The sequence below is a fragment of the Schistocerca serialis genome, chromosome 7 (assembly GCF_023864345.2).
Source record: "Schistocerca serialis cubense isolate TAMUIC-IGC-003099 chromosome 7, iqSchSeri2.2, whole genome shotgun sequence".
Classification (NCBI taxonomy): Eukaryota; Metazoa; Arthropoda; class Insecta; order Orthoptera; family Acrididae; genus Schistocerca; species Schistocerca serialis.
The window spans coordinates 455,818,616-455,837,265 of NC_064644.1; positions in this window are offsets into that span (position 1 = coordinate 455,818,616).

The following is an 18,650-nucleotide window of genomic DNA, read 5'->3' on the forward strand; positions in this document are numbered from 1 at the left end:
TACGACGACTTTGCTAGCGACTACACTGACGAAGCCTTTCTCTCATTTGCCGAGAGACAGTTAGAATAGCCTTCAGCTAAGTCCATGGCTACGACCTAGTAAGGCGCCATTAGCCTTACATAGTTTGATAGTTATCGTATGAAATGTCTCATCAAGAACGTTGTAAACCAAAGGACTATATAAAAGTTAAGTATTCCCAAAGCAACGTACTTTTCTTGCTACCATTCACTACTTATCCTGTTCCAGAATTCACGCCCGTCTGCGTTAGATAGCGTGCATTTCGGCCTCCTCTATCTACAAGGTGTTGGCACATTGGCCAACACATCACAAACAACACCTATGGACGTTAGCAATCTACAGGCCACCTCCATCAAGACGTGCAAAAACTTCAAAGGGGGGGAAAAGTGTTGTGACTCGCCGATTTTTCAAAGTGCCGCCGTGCAGTTATGCGCATCCTCTACATGCGGCGCTGTCTGCCAGCCATGCAGCAGCAGCGCCACCTAAGCAGCCAGCCAGCCAGTGGCCACTAGACTCGGACTCAGTTCTGATTTGACTGTTAAAGTGTACACACGTCTTACTTTGTTTACTTGATCTGTGACTTACATGTGTTGTGTCATCCTTGAAAAATATTTGTTCAACTTGAAGTTATAACACAAGGGACACAGATTATGATGGGGTTAAATCATATTAGAAATTGTACTGTAAAATTCCAACCAGAGCACAAAAGTTTATATTTTTAAGAAAAAAGGCTATTCAAAATTCAAAACAAAAACTATTTGAATACAGTAAAAAATTAGAAAAAAAATCAATTCAGGGAAATGAGAAAATGTCTTTAAAGACAGATAAACACTTGATCAAAGATAGCCCAATTGCTGATGCTTTAATGGGTTTTTTTTCTGTTATTACTAGATACTTTAGATCTGAATGGCTCCTTAGTAGGTGGCATACAGTGTATGAGAAAAGTGTTTTGAAGCAATTTTGGTAAAACGTGACCACACCTTACACGGAAGCTTTCAGTGTTTTCATTCCCCTGAAAAATAAATGTTCAAGTGGTTACAATGAAATCAGAAGTAAAATAGATAAATACTGTTCAGATGAATTTTAAAATATATGCAGTTACTTATATAATGAATCTATTTATGGTGGTATTTTCCCAGACAGGCAAAATATGTTATTGTTAAGCCATTTCACAAAAACAGGGATTATAACATAAGTTAAGAATTACAAACCAATCATATCATTGTCAATATTTTCAAAAAAAATTGGAAGATAATGTTAGTACTTTATAAATAGTACAGCAAAACATACTCAGTAGCAAACATTTATATTTGAAAAAGGCCTGTCAACTAAAGAGGTTATCACTGAAGACATTTTTGACTGGGTTAACTACGATATTCTCATGCAGAAGTTATAATATTATGGCATTGTATCTAAAGGAAAGTTCACTTAAGAAAGCTATGGAATTCCATAGAGACAGAATGGCTGGCTAGTACTTACTTCCAGTAGGCAAGATTCCAATGCTGTTAATAGACACAGTTAAAAATGAAAATACAAGTACTAGCTTCCAGGCTTATGGTTCCAATAGATAGTTCTGTAGATTAAAAATAATTTAAAAAGAATTGAGTAGATAATTGTTAATCCATACTTTATTTCTAGTAATCACAACAATTATTTACAATTATAAATAATAATTACTAATTTATTTTGACAACAATGTATCATAGAAATTTATTGTTGCTATTGCTAACAAGTTTCGTAACTATAGATTTTAAGATATTAACTACTCATACAATCTTCTAGACACATTTAGTATAGTTGGTCCATTTTTCTCTCACACATTTTACAAACAGCTCTGTATTAATTTTCACTCAAATCATTTGAAGCTGCTAGTCGCACTTAGCATAGGTGATTTATGTTTTACTTGCACAATTTCCACCAACGGCTTTGAGGCACTTTACACAGTTTTTGCTGTTCTTGTTGCCTTTGGAGAGGCTGATTTGGCACTTCCTCCGCTTTCTAGGTGATTCCAGTCCCATATCCTCTTCCTTTGCATGATGTTCTTGCTCTTTTATTTCCTTGAGTTAATCTGCCAGTTGGAGTGTGAACATCTTCCTTTCCATTTTCTTGTTCGTTACTAAGTTATAGATGGGCCCACCCAATTAGCTGTGCGGTCTAATGCACTACTTTCCAGATGGGAAGGTGTGTCGGTCCCTGGCACGAATCCGCCCAGTGGATTAGTGTAGAGGTCAGGGGTGCCGGCCAGTCTATGGATGGTTTTTAAGGCAGTTTTCCATCTGCCTCAGTGATTGCGGACTGGTTTCCCTTATTCCACCTCAGTTACACTATGTCGGCAATTGCTGCACGTACACCATAATTACTCTACCACGCAAACATTGGGGCTACTCTCGTCTGGTGTGAGACGTTCCCTGGGGGGTCCACTGGGGGCTGAACCGCACAATAACCCTGGGTTTGGTGTGGGGCAGTGGTGGGGTGAGTGCACTGCTGTAGCCTGTTGTGGGATTGTGGGATTGTGTACCACTGTGGGCTATGGCGGGGACGAAGCCTCTCCATCGTTTCTAGGTCCCTAGTTCCATACAATCCAATCCAATACAATACAACGTTATAGATCACCCATGCATTTATTGTCGCCATGTCCAGTATGTTGTAGAAGACCTGCATTGGCCATCTCTTACATGCAAGATTCATAGTATCTTTGCAGGGCATTTAATCAACCACGTCCAGACCATAATTTTTTGCAATGTAGAATGTTACTGTTTCAGGTTTTTCCTTTCGTTTCTTGCTTATTGCTACTTCAGCATGCAGCGTACTCAGAAGAATGACATGTTTATTCTTCTTTCCTTGGTATACAGTCAATGTGCACTCTGTTTTGTTACTATTATGCAGTATTGAGCGGATCTTGTTCATTGTACCAACTAATGAAGATTTCCTTTCTTTGAGTTTTTTAGCAAGTTGAAGAGATGTAATGAAGTTGTCAGTGGTCACATTTCTTCCTTGACTTACAAATGGCTCTATGAGAAGCAGAATGACATATTCTCCAAGTGGCTGCCTCTCTCTATGCGTGTCCTCTTTGTTGAGGTGTGGGAAAGCATTACATATATACTTTGTCATTACATCAACAGCCAACCAGAATTTGAGACCATATTTGTCTGGTTTGTCGGACATGAATTGAGTTAATCTGCATCATGCTTTGCTTGGTAACGGTTGCTCATAAATGGTTATATTTTCTCCAGGGCGGTAAGTGTGAACACTGTTTTCATTGAACTTTCCCCAAATTTCAGACACAATAGCGAATTTGTTGGCTGCCAGGTGTTCAGCCTGGGTTGATTTTTCATCAAAATGGAGAAATCTAAGAAGTTCCTGAAATGTGTCCCTTGACATAATGGCCCCCAAGAGTGCAACCAGAGATCATTTGTGCACAATACACTCTGAACATACATGATGGCTAGCAGTTTCTCCAGGTCCTCAAGTGACAGTCCAGTCATTGCTTTTTAGTAGTTTTCGAGCATCTGTGTATTTCTTCATGAGACATAGCATTGCTTCATCAAAAATAAGATGGAAGGCACTGATGACAGAGCTCATTGGCAAGCATAAGCAGTGGGACTTCCTCTCCCATCAGAACATTCACAGCTGCCCGCCTTCCAGAAGATGAATAATTTCCAATCTCCCACACAGTTCCATCCCTTGGAATCATCTTAGTAGACCGTTCCAACTGTACCTGCTGTGGCGAAAGAGGTGATGATTGACACGTATAAGCATCTTAATCATCTTCCACTAATCACCCCTTGTTTACAATGTCTTCATCTTCACTTGTGTCAGGTACATAATCATCATCTTCATCAGTGAAGTCAATTTCCGATCAACTTCGGAATTCTCTAAGATGTAACACTTCTTCATCCGAAAATCCACACTGACGATACACGTTCGAAAACGTGTTTCACGGACAAAGACTGCCTGAGCGACACTACATAAGCTGTGGTGGACTGGAATATACGCGTGCCAAGTTGCAACAATGAGGAGCAACTGGTCTGTGTTACTGCTCACTGTTGCCACTGTATTTTTGGATAATTTACTTATATTCAGAAGAGAAATTACAGTGGGGTCAAATTGACCCTTTCCACCATTCTAGATATACAGAATGAAATGGCAAAGAAAATTAAAATATTTTGTAAATACTAAAACATCTTCAGAAAGAGGAGAAAAAATTAGAAAAAAGTCATAATTTAATTAATGAACTAAATAAATTATTGAACGAAAAACATATGAGAGGGGTCATTTTGACCCCTTCCACCTTTCTGGTGTTAATGGAAGCTGAAAAAGTGGTCACTGCCAAAGTGAGCTGTTCAGTCAGGGTCGGTAGCACGGCGTTCATAATGCCTAAACCTGATGAAACTGCACTTAAATACTGCACACGTGGAAACCATTCCAAACTCATCATATTGTAACAAAGTAACACACAAAACCGATCCAGGCAACACAAATAAGTCCTTATTCATAACTCTCTGAACAATAACAGAAATTTGCTTCTCATGATTCCACACGTAACAAGACAAATGAATCATGAAAAGGTGCAACGTAAATGATACTGAACAACTGTTGTGAGTGGTACAACTAAAAGAACATGCACAGACTGTATGCCATGTGCATGTTTTCTACAGGCGGCCTTCAGTGGTTTGCTCGTGCTAGTAGCAGGATACAGCATTTGCAAAGACCTCTTCAAAAAACTTTCCGCTTTGACAACATACATTAATGTGCTTTGTCATTACTGGACCTAGGAATTTTATATGGTACACCTTAATTTTTTGTCATTAAAGTAATTGTAAATGACTTATCATGCAAAGAAACCATGAAATAAAACTTGTAACTGTGGTTTTGTTGCACCTTCGAACACATTTTTCCTGTGCAACATGATTGTAACACTTTTCGTTCTTTCATGCTTTTAACTTTCTCAGACATATTTCGTTTACCCTGTTTTGAGGCTCACTGCTGGAAATTTGGATTGTGGCCTGAAAGAGTTTCTCATGAGAAAGACATATTCAAAAGTTTTCCCAGGTTTGGAAAATAATAAGCAAGATAGACACATCCCACAGACCTTAAGTGGGTATGATATGAGGAAGATTTATGTTGAAAATTTGTGTTTTCATGACAAAATTAATGTTTTTAATCACAGCTAAAGAACTGCAAGGATCAGCAAAATTTCATTTACAGACATGTATGTTTTTAATTTCCAAATTTTTTAATAAAATATTATTATGCTCCCACTTACCGTCTGAGTTGCTATCTAGTTCAGTACCTTTTTGATTACACTGAGGTGACAAAAGTCATGGGATAGTGATATGCACATATACAGATGGCTGTAGTATTGCATACACAAGGCATAAAAGGGTAGTGCAGTGGCAGAGCTGTTATATGAAAAGGTTTCTTACTTGATTATGGGCTCACAACAGAAATTAACAGACTTTGAATGCAGAGTAGTAGTTGGAGCTACACACATGGGACATTCCATTTCGTAAATTGTTAGGAAATTCAATATTCCAGAGCCACAGTGTCAAGTGTGTGCTGAGAATACCAAATTTCAGACATTACCTGTCACCACAGACAATGCAGTGACTGACACCCTTCAGTTAATGACTGATAGCAGCAGAGTATGTGTAGAGTTGCTGGTGCTAACTGACAAGCAGCGCTGTGCAAAACAACCACAGAAATCAATGTGTGATGTATGACGAATGTATCCGTTAGCACAGTGCAGCGAAGTTTGGCGTTATGGGCTATGGCAGCTATGACTGAAGCAAATGTCTTTGGTAAGAGCAAAACATTGCCTGCAGCACCTCTCCTGGGCTTGTGACCAAATAGGTTGGACCATAAATGACTGGGAAACCATGGCCTGGTCAGATGAGTCCTGATTTCAGTTGTTAAGAGCTTAAGGTAGGGCTTGAGTGTGGTGCAGACCCGACAAAACCACGGACCCAAGCTGTCAACAAGACACTATGCAAGCTGGTGATCGCTCCATTGTGGAGTGGGCTGTGTTTATGTGGAATGGACTTGATTCTATGTTCCAACTAAACTGATCATTGAAACTTCCTGGCAGATTAAAACTGTGTTCCGGACCGAGTTCGAGTCTCAGTCCAGCACACAGTTTTAATCTGCCAGGAAGTTTCATATCAGTGCACGCTCCGCTGCAGAGTGAAACTCTCATTCTGTAAACTGATCATTGATTGTAAGTAGTTATTTTCAGCTACTTGGAGACGATTTGCAGTCATTCATGGAATTTATATTACGTAACAATGATGGAATTTTAATGGATGACAGTGTGTCATGTCAGTGGGCAACAGCTGCCGTGATTGGTTTGAAGAACATTCTGGACAGTTCAAGCAAATGATTTGGTCATCCAGATCACCCAAATCAAATCCCATCGAACATTAATGGAACATAATCAAGACGACACTTTATGCACAAAATCCTAAACTGGCAACACTTTCTCAATTACGGATGGCTATAGAGGCAGCATGGCTCAATATTTCTGCAGGGACTTCCACCGACTTGCCACATTGAACTGCTGCACTACACTGGGCAAAAGGATGCAGTATTAGGAGGTATCCCATGACATTTTTTGCCTCAATGTATATTCTTAAAGTAAGCGACACTGAGAAGGATACATCTGCATAGTTCTTGGAAAGGGATATGTCTCATTCTACCACTTATTAGGGTTTCTACCCTGTTTCATTAAGTATGGAGTACAGGAAGAATGATGGTTTGAATGCCTCTGCGCATGCAGTTGTCTTCATTATACCTACGTGAGCAATACACAGGGTGTTGTAGTATATTCCTAGAGTCATCCTTTAGAGCCAGTTCTTGAAACTTAGTTAGAAGACTATCTGGGGATAGTTTACCTCTATAGTCAAGAGTCCGTCAATATTTGTGTGGCACTCTCCCACGTGTCAAACGAACCTTTGACCACTCGTGCTGCCCTTTTGTGTATGTTCAGTGTCCCCCATGAGTCCAGTTTGGTAGGGATCACAAACACTTGAGTAATATGCTAGAATGGGTCACACGAGTGATTTTTAAGCATTCTGCTTTGTAGACTGATTGCATTTTCCTAGTATTCTGCCAATGAACTGAAGTCTGCCTCCTGCCTTATCCACAAGTGAACCTATCTGTTCTTTCCATTTCATATCTCTACAAAGTATTACACCCACGTATTTTATGAGTTGGTCAATAGCGGCTGTGATTCCGTGATGTTATGATCAATGGATGCTACTTTTTTTTGTCAACAATCTTATATTTCTGAACATTTAAAGCAATTGCCAATCTTTGTACCACTTTGAAATCTTATTAAGATCTGACTGAATATTTATGCAGCTTCTTTCAGACAGTTCTTCATTATAGATAACTGCATCATCTGCAAAAAGTCTGAGGTTACTATTAGCACTGTCCACAAAGTCGTTAATATGCAACATGAACAGCAAGGGTCCCAACACAGTTCCCTCAGGCACCCCTAGTTATTTCTGTTCTAATGATGACTCTCCATCCAAGATAACATGCCGCGTCCTCACTACCAGAAAGTCCTCAATCCAGTCACAAATTTCACTTGATGCGCCATACAATCGAACTTATAACAATTTGCTTAGGAGTGGTACCGAGTCAAATGCTTTTGGGAAATCAAGAAATACTGCTTGATCCAAAGCTTTCAGTATGTCACGTGAGAAGAGTCCGGGTTTAACGACCGATGTTTTTGGAATCCATGCTGGTTGGCATTGAGGAGATCATTCTGTTCAAGACGCCTCATTATGTTTGAGCTCAAAACATAGTTGAATTTACTGTATAACTTGTAAGTGCTTTTTGTTTGAAAGGAGTGTGATACAAGTTAGTGCAGTGACCTTTTTTGTTCTTAACTTTAATGTGAACTACTTTTTAAATGTAATATGTAACAGTGTATTTTACATTGTGTATTTAAACCCTCCAGTCACATACATTTGCTTACTCTTCCTTCTATAGTATCTCAAGTCTTTGAATTTGTCTTTCCTTTTTCAGGAATTGATCTGGCTAAGTTCATTCGACAGAAAAGTGTTTTGTAGGCATTGAAAATACAACATGAAGAAATCAGAACGTGGCTGTACAAACCATCCCAATTCATTTTGTTATACATGTGGTGAATTCACGACAAGGAGACAATGACGACCAATTTCTAACTTACTGAAGATGTTGTACCATTTATACTTCAAATACCAACTGGGAGATCAGGATAAAGATTGGGCACCTCACATAACTTGCACTAGGTGCAATTCTATACTAACACAGTGGCTGAAAGGAAAGAAAAGTACTTACCATTTGGCATACCAATGATCCGGCGAGTGCCTCAAAATCATGTTGATGACTGCTACTTCTGTTTGACTAATGTAACTGGCTTTTCATCAAAGAATAAGAAGAATATTACATACCCTAACCTGTCTTCAGCAATTAGATCTGTTCCCCACAGTGAAAACCTGCTAGTTCCAACTCCTCCACTAGTGTGAGAAGAAGTTCCTAATTCTGTTCAGGAATCTAATGATACTGAGGAAGCACAATGTCAATCAAGTGAAGAGTAGCACTTTCCAGAACAAAGACCACATGTAATTACACAAGCAGACTTGAATGACCTAGTTCATGGTTTATACTTATCCGAGGAGCATGCAGAAATTTTATCTTCACATCTTAAGGAATGGAACTTACTTCATGAAGAAACAAGAATTACTCACTTTAGACAATGTAATAAAGATCTGATGACATATTGCCATATGGTGGGCAATGTTTGTGCTCATAGTGATGATGTGGGATTAATGAAACATTTAAACATACCATTCAATGCTGCTGAGTAGCATATGTACCTTTGGTGAATTCTCAAAATGTTTTCCTTCCCCCACTGCATATTAAGCTCGGCCTTATGAAGAATTTTTTCAAAATAATGGACCCAAATGCTAATGGTTTTCATGTATCTATATGAAGTATTCCCTGAATTAAGTGATACCATATTGAAAGCGGGGTTTTTGTTGGGCCACAAATTATGAAGTTAATGCATCATAAGAACTTTGAAGAAAATATAAGTCAGTCAGAACTTGCAGCCTGGGGTTCTTTTAAGGATGTCGTTGAAAGTTTCGTAGGGAATACATCACAGGAAACAGTGACATGTCAATGGGAACTCTTTTAGAGAACTATAAAAATCTTGGATGCAGAATGTCACTAAAAATGCACTGCCTTCATTCTCATTTAGATTTCTTCCTTACCAATTTGGAAGCGGTTAGTGACAAACATGGAGAAAGGTTCCATCATGACATTTTGCGAATGGAAAGCCACTATAAAGGTAGATGGAACCCTTCAATGTTAAGTGACTGCTGTTAGTTTTTGTAGCGTGAAATATATATAGCCCACAGAAGGTAGTTATCATAAAAAGACTCACCCTCCACCATCAACATCATCATCGAGCAAATGAACGTTGCAGTTTTTCTTGCAAAAATGTACATTAGGTCCAGAACACTAGAGTATGATAGTTTCATCGCATTAAGTATGTTACAGATTGTCTAAATTTAGTGTAGATCATCGTAGTCTCTGTTTTTAGATATAGGCATTTAAAAACCTCCGTAACAAAAAGTTGGAGGGTGATGACGAATATCTAACTGCATTTTCAGATTCATCAAGTCCAAATTAGTTAAGTCCACCATGTTTTATCTCTGTACCTGAAAAAAAGTTTTTTTTTGTAGAGTGTTATTGTTAGAAGAGGGCTGACTCAGCTGCAAATTCACTGTAGAATGATAGGGACCTTGGACCTTCAAGCTTTGTTCAGTTTTAACAATTTCAGTTGTTTCTGAATGCCACTGACACTAATAATTGTTCCACTAACCTTTTCAGTGGTACAAGGATTAAATTGGAGCAGTTATCCTGGATTTTCCTTTGTAAAGAAGAATTTGAAAACGGAGTTAAAAATTTCAGCTTTTTCTCTGCTGCCCTCAATTTCAGTTGCTGTCTCATTTGCTGGGCACTGGAGACTAACTTTGGTGCCAGTAACAGCATTTACATGTGACCAAAATTTCTTTGGGTTCTGTGAAAGATTGTTTTTCAGTATTCTGCTATGGCAGTGATTGAAGGCTTCATACATCGCTCTCTTGACAGCCAAATGTATTTCATTCACCATCTCTCTATATATTCAGACCTGTGCTGTGTTTTACACCTATTGTGCAGTAGTCTCTGTTTCTTTATAAGTTTCTTTACAGTGACAGTATACCATGAAGGCTCCATCTCATAATGAACTGTTCTACTGAGTACATATTTATCCAGTGCATTCTTTTAAACTTGAGCCATAGTTTCTGTACATGGCCCTTTCCTGTGCTAAAGTCTCAAGTTCAGCATTGAGATATGACACTACTGATTTTTTATCTAGATAACTGGACATATACCAACAAACAGTTAAGCTCTGTTGCCTCTGCAGGCAGATTATCATACTCTGTACTTGCCCCCACTTCTGTGTGTTAAGGACAAAAGAAGTTGATTATGATAAGAGGATCCAATCCCATGGACACTGTTGATACATATTTTAGCACCATTCTTCAATCAGAATCATTTAATGCTGTGTCCATCTTTCTATTTGCTTGAGTTTTGGCTTTTTGCTTCCAGGTGTTCTGTCCAGTCCCATGGCTGATGTCGTCCCACGCATCCCAGAAGTCCCAAATATTATGACAGTGTTGAATGTACTTGCAAATATTTGTCCAGTATTCATTTACTCAGCATTGAATTAAATGATGAATGTCTTCTGTATTTTGAAGTTAATATAAGAAATTGTATTAACTTCAAAATGTTCCATAGGGTAACTAATTTTAAAAGAGAGGTTCATTTTTGCTTAGTTTAAGGCTGCAAAATGTGTCTGCACCCAGTAAACTAACATTGACTGATCTCTGTCGCAGTTTCCATTGTGATGCTTGCAGACACTAAAGATCTTTCGCAGATAATAACTCCTGAAAATTATAGGATCAAGTTCATGTTTCTATTTCACTTTATGTACAGGTCAGTTCCACAATAGGTGGTTGTGAAACTGAGTGAATACAAAGTACAGAGTTCCAAGAGGGGTGTCACATACACATTGTCCAGTTGTTAGTAGCATTGCCAGTCCTTTTGTTGAAGTCACTGTGCCTTTCTAATCCTCAAACTCGTAATTCCCTTAATATTAATAGAAAATGTCTGTGACATCCAGTGGAGCTTTCAAAGTGTTGTGTGAAGAGGCTGGTAGCAATGAAATGGGGAGTTAAGCTGTCATTGATATAGGATCATCAGCCGTTTGGATACATCAGTTAGTGGCTCAGTGCTATAAATGAGGCAACTAAAAATTGCAAGCCTATCTTATATTTACACCATTCTAGTACTAATATGTATTCCTGTACTTGCACTGACTTGTAACACTGCTAGTCAAATATAATTAAAATATTTAGGAATAGCAATGAACAACAAGATAGATTCTTGTGGTTCTCCATGTGTAATTCTTTAAATTCAAGGTATCTATCATTATACAATCAACATGAAGGTAGGATACACTGCTTTCTATTGTCCACACAAGATAAAGATCAAGAACTCATTGTGTCAACTATTTCATAATGTTGCACCTTTTGCATATTGATACCATAGTGCACACAGTCAATTGCCATAACTTCATCATCAAATACACGGTCCTCTCACATTACCTTCAGTGCTTATCACAAGCCTGAATAACCACCTTTTGCAGCATGGATATGCAGGAAGAGTGTCAGTGAGGTTCTGGAAGACACTGACAGGGGCATGGAGCCATGCTTACTCCAGTGCAATGGGCAGCTGCACTTGGATTCTCAGTTGAAGATCCATGGCATGAGCAGCATGATCGAGGTGGTACCAGATGTTCTCAAATGGGTTTAAATCTGGGGAGTTTGCTGACCAGGGAAGTATGTTAAACTCATCTTGGTGCTCTCCAATTCATGCACGTACACTGTGAGCTATGTGACATGTTGCATCGTCCTGCTGGTAAATGCCATCATGCCGAGAACAAAGTAACTTTATGTCGGCGTGGACATGATCCCCAAGAATAGATGTGTACTTGTGTTGATCCCTCATGTGATCACAGTCAGATACTTGGTTGATCAATTGTGCCTTCTAGAATGACAAGATCACTCACGGAATGTCACAAAAACATTATCTCTGCCATAACACTCCCTCCGCCAGTGTGGATCTTCATGACAATTTTTGGAGAGCCATGCATGCCAACGGACATCAATTCGATGGACCACAAAAAAGGATTCATCTGAAAAGGTCACCTGCCGCCACTCAGTGGGTACCCAATTGTGGTATTGGCATGCAAATTCCAGCCTTCATTGCCGCTGAACAGCAGTCAGCATGGGTGCATGAACCAGGCACCTGGTGCAAAGGCCCATACACAGCAACTTTCACAGAATGGTTGTTGAGGCAATATTACTGGTAGCCCCTTGGTTCATCTGTGTGGTCAGTTGCTCAGTAATTGCACATCTGTTTGCCTCTGGATACCTCTGCAACCATTGTTCAACCCTGTCAGCTGTGGCTAGTGGCACATCACAGTTGCCTCAGCTCCAGTTTTATATAGCACACTTTTGCCATGCATAGTATACTTTAACCACAATGGCTTCGGAAATGATTCCATCTTTGGCCCAAAAGCCAAAGATCATGCCCTTTTGGACGTCAGATAAATTGCTCCATTTCTGCAGTGTGAAAATGACAGCACCATTGCTGCTTGATATACCGTCCGCTGCTAGTGCTGCCCGCTGCCATCTGTGAGTGGTTATTGCACATTAGTGTCAAACATAGGTAGTGGTCACATTAATGTGTCTGGACTTTGTGTCTCAGTGACAGTAGCTCCTGATTTATTCATAGAAGTTATCATCTGTCTAACTGAATAGCCTGTTATTCTGTATCAAGTGGTTATAAACCACAAGGTATTAGACCTTGCAACAATTTTGTATACTGTGTATAATGAGATGATTTGGTAATTTTTTACTATCATTTATATAATTTCATTGTGAAGTGTCTTGATAACAGCAGTGTGTCGTAAAGATAAAACTATGGACTGAGTCATGTCTTGAATGATGACTATGATCCGTTGAACAACATTTGGTTATTTTACTGCTGATTTTACCTTAACCACAAAAACGTTTATTTATAAGGCAACTAGTGACATTAATACTTATTTTGAAGATGTTCAAGGTACTTAAACTTTACCAGACTTTCTTTAGAAAATTTAGGCTATACACTAAAAACATTTTGTCAAATTAAATGTTCTTTTAATTTTGTGCAATATTTTGGTTCAATTTGTAACATAGTATTTACGAGCTTTTAATATACCAACACAAATTATATTTTTTGGACAGCAGTTTCCAAAAAAGTCTATGACTAGATTCCATCATGCAATTAGTTTTTAAAAAAAGGGATAGAGATGGAGAAGTAGAGTGGGACAAAAAGAAGAAGAAGAAGAAGAATAGGGGTTCCAAGTCCTGTGAACGGAAACGTCATAAGATATGAAGAACAAGTTTGGATTATGCAAGGATGGCGAATGGAATATCCTATTCAAAGGACTGAACTTGTTATTCACCTTGTAATTCAAGGATAGTAAAGAAAACCTGACACTGGGTGCCCGAATAGGAATCTGAACTCCCACTCCTTTCCAAAATGATTCAAATTCTTTAGACACTATGCCATCTCACATGGTGCATTCACCCACGAATGATCGTACAGTGAAATAGGATTTGTCAGCACAGTACAATGAAAATAAATAACTCAAAAATATACATATACACATAATACATAAGTATGCTTTTATGAGGACAGAACACGTGGTCCACTGAAGGAATCACCCTGTCATTTATCTGAAATGATTTAAGGAAACTTAAATTAGGATGGCTGGACAGAGAAAACTCCACCCTCTCAAATATGAGTTCAGTGCATTAACAACTGCACTACCTCATTCAGTTGGTCCCAAGAGTATAGTGTTCTATGATTTGCACACAATTTGCTCCAGATGTTTATCACTGACATATTGAGGATACCTGCTGATGACTCCTGAATTATGAAAATGCTGCTATGCACCTTGCACTAACATCACTCTGTTTGGAAAACTGACTCCAGACTTGTAAACATACCACTATATTCCATGCATGTTTTCGTGTTCTCCCCTCATACCACATGACCTCTCATGGTGAGCAAGATGTTGAACTCAAGAGACATTATTATCATTTAGATCTCACCATATAATTTTCTTGTAAAAACATTGTGGGTACCAGTACTTTTTATCAAGGTATAAATTTCGTGAAGAACTCTTTTACAGTATTGTGTTTCCACATTTATGCATTGGGTCAGTTTTTTCACTAATTCAATGTTATCTGTAATATTGTATAGTATCATATTGCTTTTTTGATCCTCTTTGCCATTTTTGTACATAGATACGAACCGATATGGGACAAATCAGCATTACAAGAAGGTGAGGTGAGACATCAGTTAATATAGTGATTATAAGCTGTATACCTATTACAAATATACAAGTGTTTACATATAAAAAAGCTGTAAGAACATTATTACCTACACACAGTTGCACTTAATGTTTTCAGTTCAGACTGTAATTAAACCTAAAAAAGGTGCAGGCTTGGGTACTTTTCTTAAGAACACAAAAAAGCAATAGAATGTTTACCATTCTCACCACATCATGTGACCTTAGTTTATAACATCATCTTTTCTGCACAAAAAACATAAATGCACACTAGATCATTATACTCTGCTTATGAATTCACAACAATTGATGTAGTTAAAAAGAGATGTTTACAGTGTTTGCAGAATCTATGTGACCATGATTTACAACAGCAGCACAAATTTGAAAATCAAGAGATAGTTTAACATATATTTGCCTTATGTCAAAATTGGTCATTGTAATAAAGATTACTTGGTTTTAGTTTTTAATTTTAATATTAATTTTATACAAAAAATTGAACTGGTAATTTTGTGTTGATGTTAGTGTCATAGAGGATGTTGCTCTACCCATATGGCATAAACTGTGGCTGCTTATACTGCTCTGTAAACAACAGCCTCAGTTGGAATCTGGCTATGCACATGTTAAAGTTGTAACACATGTGACAGGTATCACGAGTCTACATGACTCAGTTTAAACTGTATGTTACCTACTGTGTTGTCACTACTGTTGTAAATTTGGTTTTGGTTTAAATCTTCAGTTACTGATTCTTGTATATTTTCTTGTATTGTTAGCACTGAAGATATCTAATTCAATAGCTGAAATCTTGATCTGCAATAAAATGCAGATTAGGTTTATGACTGATTACTGAATTTATTTTTCTTTCCTGAACTATAACCGGTGTTTACCATTTGCATGTTATGGGCATATTTGCATGTACTTACAAAAATCTGATCACTGATAAACACAGAAATCACTGTTTGAAAATTTGGTGCAGTTATGTTTGGGTTAATGTTGAATGATTGTAGTAAATTTATAATATCATCTTTCGATTTATTGGATTTCAATAAATCAGTACCAAAGTCACCACATATAGTTAAATTTTGCTTTGTATAGGCAATTTCTTCCAGAAGTTCCCCCTTGTGAGTATAAAATACTTTTTTGTCTCCATCACCTGTACACTCAAATAATAATCGAATTCTGCCTTGATAATTCACATATAGAGAGTTATATGATGTATGTGAAAAAAATAATGAGACCAGTTTTTTAATCTGCCAATTTTTTTTTCTCCAAATAACAATATTGTCCCCTTCAAAGTAGTTCCCTTCAGCAGCTGTACACCAGTGGCTTCATTGTTCCCAGTCTTGGTAGCAGTGCTGAAAGACTTCAGCTGGTAGCGCCTTTAACATGTCGGTCACATTATTTTGAATATTCTCCAGAGTCCCAAAATGATGTCCTTTTAAGATGTTTCTCAAATAAGGGAAAAGAAAAAAGTCTTAAGAGCTAAGATTAGTTGAAAAGAGCAGGAGGGAGTGAAACAACAGGAATGCCTTTGAGGTCAAAAATTCCGAGATGGAAGGGGCCACATGACATGGAGCGCTGTCATGATGCAACATCCACTTGTCTGCAATGTCCGGTCTCATTTGATTCACACTCTCCCTGAGCCTTTCAAGGACATGTTTGCAAAACACTTGGTTGACAATTTGTCCTGGAGGAACAAATTCCTAATGCACAATACCCCTACAATCAAAAAATTAAATCAGCATTGTTTTGATCGTTGATTTGCTCATTCAAACTTTTCTTGGTTGAGGAGATGTGTGTGTGCCATTCCTCACTTTGCTGCCTTGTCTCAGGACCATACTCAAAAATCAAGGATTCATCACCTGTGATTACATGATTGAACATTCATGGTCACTGGCAATCCTCTCAAGAAGATCAGCATAACTGTTTCTTCAATTCTGCTGAGTTGGGGGCAGTGGGGGGGTGGGGGGGGGGGGGGAGCAGTGGTTTTTCGGCACCATTTTGGCACAGGCCTTGTACATGTGCAAAACTTGGTCAAACTTGATGTACAGTGAAATTGTTTAACAGGTCACCCATCATCCTCGTTGTAAAATGTCAGTCTAATCTCAGAAGAGCATGCACGTGTTCAATGTTTCCATTGGTTTTTAAAGTTGAAGATCTTCCCGATGGAGGTTCATTTTCAAAATGTTACCAGCCCTCCAAAAATGATTTGTGCCAGTGAAAAACCGTGAAATGACATCAACATATTGAAAACACCTACGGGTTGCGTAACATATCAGCCAGGGGACGGTGATCCGTATAAACAGCAAGAGGTCTGCCCTCTTCTAAAAAATAGTGGACAGCCTCATAGATGGCAAGTAGCTCATGACCAAAGGTTGGCCACTTACACCGTGTGTCTGAAAGTTTAAGAGAGAAAACCTGCAGAGTCTTGGGAATGATGGCTATCTCCTGTTGTAACACAGCACTGATAGTGAGATCACTTGCATCAGCTAGTATAGTAAGGTAGGTGTCAAGAGATGGATGAGTCAGTGTAGCTGCATGCATCAAATGCAAATTGATGTGTGCACTTGAAGTGGAATTTTCCCATAGTATTCTTCCTATGCAGGATTTCGATCAGAAGAAGGAGAGTGTCAGCTGCATGTGGGCTGTGTCTCCTTTAGAAATTTATGAAGCATAGAAATCTTCGCAACTCTTGGTAGGTGGAGGGAGATGGTAAGCGCAGTATCTGGTCAGTCTTTTGTAGTGTTTGGCAGATGTCTGAGGTATCTACATGGTGGCCAAGAATGTCACGCAGGCTTGCCATAATTGACATTTGTCATCATTAGTGATGACTCCATGGGCAGCTAGTTTATTGAGAACTTATTGTGAGTGAGTTCGTGCTCTTCCACTAATGGTGAGAATATAAGGACATCATCTGTGTAGGCATAACAAAATGCTAGACTGAACAAAACTTTGCCAGTGAAATGCTGCCACATTTTCACAGCAATTTTTAATCCATAAGGTGCATACAAAAACTCAAAAAGTCCTAAAGGTGTAGTAATTGCTATCTTTGGTATGCCCTCTTCCACCATAGGAATCTGGAGGTACCCAGTTTTATAGTCAACAATGCTGAATATTTTGGCACCAGCTAACATTTGAGCAAAGTCCTGTAAGTTACAGACTGGATAACTGTCTATAATAGTTCAGTCGTTGCCATACAGGTGCCACTATTTGTCTTTCTTTAAAATGAGCTGGGACTGTCCAATGGGCGGACGATACCTGCCTCCATTAGTTTGTTCATGGTGAACTTCGCCACTCTAAGTTTATGCGGAGGGAGCCATGGATTATACAATGAACAGTACCATTGAAAACAGCACAAACTGCATGTTACCTGATAGTAGGGTGTGCATCTGTGGTCGGAAGCATGCCGCATTGTAGAACAGGGTACTCATTGTCAGAATCACACACTGAAGTTGGATACAGCACTTCACTAACCTGTTCCAATCCCTGGCAGATAGGCTGTGGATGTGTGATGGCACCCTCCGAAAAAGCAGACATTAGGAACAGCTGTTGTGAACATTGTAGGACAGCAAGGTTGTGTTTGGCAGCGTGAAGTGAAGCTGCAGTGTCAGCAATGCACTGCCAAAGACCGATATTCTTGCATCTTGTGACGTCATTGGCAGTGTGTAGCAATGAATAGTTGGACATCCGAGAGTGAAGTTTGCTGGATAGTGCTGAGCTTTTTAGGAGGATGTCCAGTGGCATATCTCCATGTGATGAAGAGGTGGGATGTGGACAGGAATGTTCGGGTAGAACTTCGCTGATAACACCAATGATTGGCTGTTGACCTTCACGGCGTAATAACAGACATTGGCGAAGTCAGGAAGCAGGTGATAGTGACTCAAGAAGTCTGCTTCCAGGACTGGTTTGACCGTCTTGATGACAAGGAAGGTCCAGTGAATGTGACACTCTGCCCCCAAGTCCAAACTGACTGTAACAACAGTGTCATTCACGGCACAGAATTGGAGCAATGATGGCGAGAGAGTAGTCAGCGCTCAAGCTGGTTGGAGGGGTGCTGATGTCAGTGCCCATGTTAATGAGGAAGTAGGTTAGCATCAGACGGTCGTAAGAAAATAAGCGTGAGCCATCGGGAGGG